Below are 6,474 nucleotides of genomic sequence, written 5' to 3'. Positions count from 1 at the left end.
AATTATCACTAATATGAATTCAATTCCATAGCCTCCATCCACATATTTACCTGATGTTTGATCAAAATCAGAGCATGCAAATAGCACAAAGAATTTTGTAAGTTAAATATGGGGTCAAGAGTTTCTATATATTGATACTTATATAGTTTATTGGGTTAGGTCATCTGTCATAAATTCCCTAATTTAATTTGGAATTTTATTCTGATTCTGGCTAATATCTATAAACACAGGCAAGCCAACTATGACTAGAAGCTTTGACTTGGACCATTTATCACGAATGGCATGTTCTCCCATGAATCTGCTCAATAGACCTATGATTTCTAGATCCATGCTATGTGACATGGTCAAATAGAGTCATTTTTTCACAGGTTTAAACAGATTATAAATCCACAAAGTTAAGAGTGTTGACTATATACAGAATTTTTTTCATTTTTGAAAGGTCTGAGGTGGGGCAAATGTAATAATATCGCCCATCCCGGATAGTTGCAGCTTTAAAAATCAGAATAATAGGGAGAGAAATAGGAGAGTAGTTTGGGGATAGGGAAAGGAAAGATAGAAAGGGGTGTTCACAAAAGTTATGTACCTTTTCATAAGTGGGGGAAGTAGAATAAGATGTTCTCTATTGAAACAGATGTCATTAAAGAAACAATCAGATAATTTATTTCTTTACTTCCTCTTACAATTTTTTTAAGATTCACCTAAAATTATTTATTACCTGTTCTGCTTTTGACAGACACAGCTATAATAGATATCCAAAAACTGAAGTCTCTCATAAGTACTATATATCAGACTTGTATGTGTGTTTTGTTTTGTTTTTTTAGATTTTTAGATTTTTTAGATTTTAGATTTTTTTTGTGTGTTGTTTTTTAGATTTTTGCAAGGCAAACAGGGTTAAGTGGCTTGCCCAAGGCCACACATCTAGGTAATTATTAAGGGTCTGAGGCCAGATTTGAACTCAGGTACTCCTGACTCCAGGACCAGTGCTCTATCTACTGCACCACCTAGCCACCCCCTGTATGTGTTTCTTGAGTTCATCAATTTCTTTCTGTCCATATGGTATATAGTATTTTTGAAAGGCAACATCATTTATTCTGTCTTCTTCCATTGACCCCTAACCAAGTCATATTCCTTTCTGGTTCCAGACTTCTTTACATGAGCATATTTTTTTAGGTTTTTTTGTTTTTGCAAGGCATTGGGGTTAAGTGATTTGCCCAGGGTCACACAGCTAGGTAATTATTAATTATCTGAGATTGGATTTGAACTCAGGTCCTCCTGACTCCAGGACTGGTGCTCTATCCACTGTACTACCTAGCATATTTTTTTTTACATTTGCAAAAAAATGTAAAAATTTTATTTAATCAATTTTCATATTCTAGATCTTGGAGGGATAGAGCATCACTAAGATTCTGTGTCCAATGGCCTTAGCTGGAAGATTGCTTCTGAATTTGACTTGAACCATTCCACTATTTCCATGAAACTGAGTAATGTTTCCCCAGATAACTCTTGTTCTGTTGGGTTTCCCACCAGGAGTCACTGTGTTGTTTTTGGCTTTGAAGCACATCTCTTGCACAAATAGAATTCAGTTTCATCCCTGGTGTAGACTCCTTCAATTTTCAGAAGAGCTGTGTGTTCTCTCTGATTTCATAGACCTCTCTTGAAGCCAGCAAAAATGGCCTTGGACCACAGTCTTGCAGTCATTTTGCTGTTCTAGAAGTCCTGGTTACAGCAGACCTTCCCAGCTCTGAGATGAGGAAAGAACCAAGTATATTTTTTAAATATACCCATTAACTATTATCTTCCTAAGCCTTTATATGTCTTAAATCTGCTTTTCTCTTCCAAAACTCTTATCTTTGAGGTGTACATGAATGAAACATATCATCTGTGATATAGAAACTTCATTTTTTTGCCCTAGACTTCAATATTTTGAAATGTTTTCTAAGTTCTTTCTGACATAATCTTTAGTACTAAAAATAAAGCACCCAAAAAATCCATTAGTCATCTTTTTACAACTATTGCAAAGTTATCCTTCATATTTTAGATAAATACCCCAGGAATGTATTTTTGTTAATGCTATTTTTTTTGGCCTAGTCCTATTATTTTCTTGTTATACAGAACTTCAAGGGAGGAAACTCTATGCAGATCAGTAAGTTATCCACAATTTAAACTCTTAGAGAGTTGCCTGGGGAATGGGGAGGTTAAGCAATTCCCATTAGGTTTCAGAGACAGAACTTGAAACCAGCCTCATAATAAGGCTCTTTTGCTATTAAACCACTATGCTTCTCACTGTTTTTAAAGTAAGAGATAGCTTTCTTGATATTTTCTTGGCAAGTAGTGGTAGCCACCAGCCTCCACTAAATATCTTTTCTAAGGTCTCTGACCTTACAGCTCATGTATCTGATTTCTCATTCCTTAGAGAATGGGCAGTAACTGCTTCCTTAAGGTATTCAGTTCCCTCCTCTTCTGAAAGAGCTTCAAATATGTAGGTTTTCATGTCCCATCAATTTGTTTGTGATCCTTTTTTCCCCTTGTTCCACTGTGTGATATTCTTCCATTTTCCAACCTCCTGATGAAGGTCAGGATTCTCTTCTTCTTCTTCTTCAGATCCTTTCCTTCCTTTTCACAATGAATTGTTGCCTTTAAAAAAATAAATTTCATTATTACTGGTAACCTGAAGCACCAAAAAAGTATTAATTTGAAGTCCCTTCCAGCTCTTCCAGTGTGTGTGTGGGCTTACAGAATACTTTCTGTCAAGATTTTAAAGAATGAGATCACAATTTGTCTCTGGGATAATTTTTGTATGGTCTTGCCTGGGAATCGGTAGACAAAATCAGATGAATGCTCAAAGTCTTTTCAAGTCCTCTGTATTATATTGTTTTATCTCTAAAAATGTCTGGACTTCTTTTTTCTTTTCTTCTTCATCCCCATTACACATTAGGCAAACAGTAGTAGGGTATCATAGTAGATAGAATGCTGTACCTAGAATTAGAAAGACTTGAGTTCAAATTCAGACTGACACATACTTGCTCTATGACCCTGGGCACGTCACTTCATCTCTTGGTGCCTCAGTGTCTTCATCTGTGAAGAGGAGATTATAGTAGTCCCTATTTTCCAGGATTCCTGAAAGCACCAAAGGAGATATCCATAAAGTGTTTTGGAAACCTTATGCTATATGAATGCTTGCTAATATTATGGTTATTGTTAAATATCATAGGGTTCTGAATTTGGACTCCTTATCTATCAAGGCAGAATAGCTTCCCAAAGGAGAGGAAATATATGCTAACCACAACCTTTCCAAGAACTATTTTACTTCCAATGGTCATGTTAAATTTTCTGAAGAAAACAAAGTGTATTCCTTTCTATCCCATTCCATTTCCTCCATAGGCCTAGATTTTCTAACAATCTATTTACCTCCTTAACTTTCTTCTTGTTTATTTTATGCCTAGATTTATCTAAATTTAAGAGCAGAAGGTTGAGGCTCCCACTAGTAGAGTTTTGCTGTCTATGTCTTCCTGTAACTCCTTCAACTTCTCTTCTAATAATTTGGATGCTATACCATTGGGTGCATACATATTTAGTATTGAAATTACTTTAAGGAGGATATAATTTCATTCCTTATCTCTTTTAATGCTATCTATTTTTGCAGCTGCTTTGGCTGAGATAATGATTGCTACCCCTGCCTTTTTCATTTCAGCTGAAGCAAAATATATTTTGCTCCAGCCATTCACCTTTATGTTCTACGTATCTCTCTACTTCAAATGAATTTCTTGTAAGCAGCATATTATAGGATTCTGGTTTTTAATCCACTGTGCTATTTGCTTATGTTTTAAGGGAGAGTTCATTCCATTCATATTCAAAGTTTACTAACTCTTTATTGCCCTCTATGTTATCTTCCCTCTGTTTGTATTTCCCCCCTTTTTTCCCCTTTATCATATTCCCCAGTATTTTGTTTCTGAATACCACCACCTTTAGTGTGTTTGCTCTCCTATATCCAGCCCCCTCCCTTTTTTCACCCTTTCCTTTTGCCCCTTCTTTCTTCTCTTCCTTCTGTTGGTTACCCTTTTTGGCCCCCCCTCCCCTTTAATACTTGAAAAGTAAGATAAGTTTCTTAACTTAACTGAGTGTATGTATGTCAACTTTAAGCCAAATCTGATGAGAGTAAGATTCAGGTGGTTCTTAACCCATTCTTTCTTCCCCTCTATTGCAATAGGTCCTTTGTACCTCTTAATGTAATGATATTTACCCTATTCAGTCTCCTCCATCTTCCCATCTCTTTATGTACCCCTTTTTAAGGGAAAAGTATTTATTGTATTTAAATCATTCTATCTGAGTCATAGAAAAGTCATGAGTGTCCATCACTTCTGGCTAAGTATATTCTCTGTAATAGAATTACAATTATTGAGAGTCATTAGAGTCTTTCTCTCAAGTAGGGATGTAGCCAGTTTCATCTTATTGGATAGCAGTTTCACAAATAGGTTATGAATGCCCATCACTTCTGGCTAAATGTATTCTCTCTAATAGAGTTACAGTTCTCGAGAGTTATTAAAATCTTTTCCTCAGGTATGGATATAGCTAGTTTCATCTTATTGGAGAGCAGTTTTTTCTTTTTTTTTTTAACCTCCCCCTTTCTTTTTAAACTTTTCATGTGTCACTTGGGTTTTCCATTTAAAGTCCAACTTTTCCATTAAGCTCTGGTCTTTTCATCAGGAAAAGTTGGAAGTCTCCTATTTCATTAAATGTCCATCTTTTGCCCTAGAAGAAAAGGCCCAGTTTTGCTGGATAGTGAATTCTTGGCTGCATTCCAAGCTCCCTTGCTTTTCAGAATATCGCATTCCAGGCCCTTTGATCCCTTAAGGTTGATGCAGCCAGGTCCTGGGTAATCTTTACTGTGGCTCCTTGATATCTAAATTATTTATTTCTGGCTGCTTGTAGGATTTTCTCTTTTATCTGATAATTCTGGAATTTGGCCAGCTATGTCTTTTGTGTTTTCATTTTGGGATCCCTTTACAGAGAGGTTCAACAACTATTTTGCCCTCTGGTTCCATGATGTCAGAGCAATTTTCCATTACTAAATCCTGTAATAAATGCAGGCTTTTTTTCCATCCAATACTTTCAGAGAAACCAATAATTCTTTATTTTAGGTGAATATTTTTATTGTTATTTGAATTTTACAATTTTTCCCCCAATGTCACTTCCCTCCCCCACCCCACAGAAGTCAGTCTGATAGTCTTTACATTGTTTCTATGCTATATATTGATAAAAATTGAATGTGGTTATAGAGAAATCATATCCTTAAGGAAAAAAAATACATAAACCAAACCAAACCAGCAAAATTACACAATAAGATACCTTTTAAAAAAAATTAAATTAAAGGTAATTGACTTTGATCTTTGTTTAAACTCCACAATTTTTTTGTTGGCTATAGATGGTATTCTCCATCACAGATACCCTAAAATTTTCCCTGATTGTTGCACTGATGTAATGAGCAGGACCATTAAGCTTGATCATTACCCCCATGTTGCTAGTGGGGTAATTACTACCTCTTTATTGCCCTCCATGCTATCTCCCATCCATTTATATTTTTCCCCTCCTTTCACCCTTTTCTTCCTCTCAAGTATTTTGCTTCTGAATGCCATCTTCATCAGTGTGTTTCCCCCACCCCTTTTTATTGCAAAGCAAATGGGGTTAAGTGGCTTGCCCAAGTCCACACAGCCAGGTAATTATTATTTGTCTGAGGCCAGATTTGAACTCAGGTACTCCTGACTCCAGGGCCAATGCTCTATCCACTGCGTCACCTAGCCTTTTAAAAAAATCAACATTTTATTTGTTTTCCAATTATTTACAATAGTAATATGTACCTATCATTTTTTGTAATGTTTTGAATTTACAATTTTCCCCCTGATAGTCTCTACATTGTTTCCATGCTATACATTGATGTAAATTGAAAGTGTCATAAGAGAAAAACATAACCCTCCCCCCAAGAAGATGAAAAGAGAATAGAAAGAGAGAAAAAGAAATTGTACTTCAGTCTGTGTTCAGATCTCAATGGCTCTATCTCTGGGGTGAATTGATTTCTTTATCATAATTTCGCCAGTGAAGTTGCTTCAATATTTTTCCCACAGTTGCTATTATTAGCTGTACCTCCACTCTATTTCTCCCCACACTCATTTATTCTATTCTCTCTCTCCTTTCATCCTGGCCCTTTCCAAAAGTGTATTGTATCTGAGTACCCTCTCCCTCCATCTTCACTCTCTTCTATCACATATTCCCCTCCTTCCCTCCCTCAATTCCCCCTTATTCCACCCCTTTCTTCTTATTTTTCTCTAGGGTAAGATAGCTTTCCTCACCCTATTAAGTGTGTGCGTATATTATTTCCTCTCTGAGTCATTTCTGATGAGAATGAAGGCTCACTCATTCCCCCTTGCCTTCCCCCACTCCATTGTAAAAAGTTTTTTCTTGATTCTTATGTGAAATTCC

General features: G+C 36.1%; 1 pseudogene; it reads right to left on the bottom strand.

Annotated features, from left to right (window-relative positions):
* Positions 1–1,372: 1,372 nt before the first annotated feature.
* Positions 1,373–1,698, bottom strand: LOC141502908 (large ribosomal subunit protein eL33 pseudogene; annotated as a pseudogene).
* Between the last annotated feature and the right edge of the window lie 4,776 nt (positions 1,699–6,474).

Source organism: Macrotis lagotis, chromosome X (assembly GCF_037893015.1).
Source record: "Macrotis lagotis isolate mMagLag1 chromosome X, bilby.v1.9.chrom.fasta, whole genome shotgun sequence".
In the NCBI taxonomy this organism is placed as follows: domain Eukaryota; kingdom Metazoa; phylum Chordata; class Mammalia; order Peramelemorphia; family Peramelidae; genus Macrotis; species Macrotis lagotis.
Note: the sequence above shows the minus strand (reverse complement) of the source record. Positions and strands in the feature narration are given on the sequence as shown.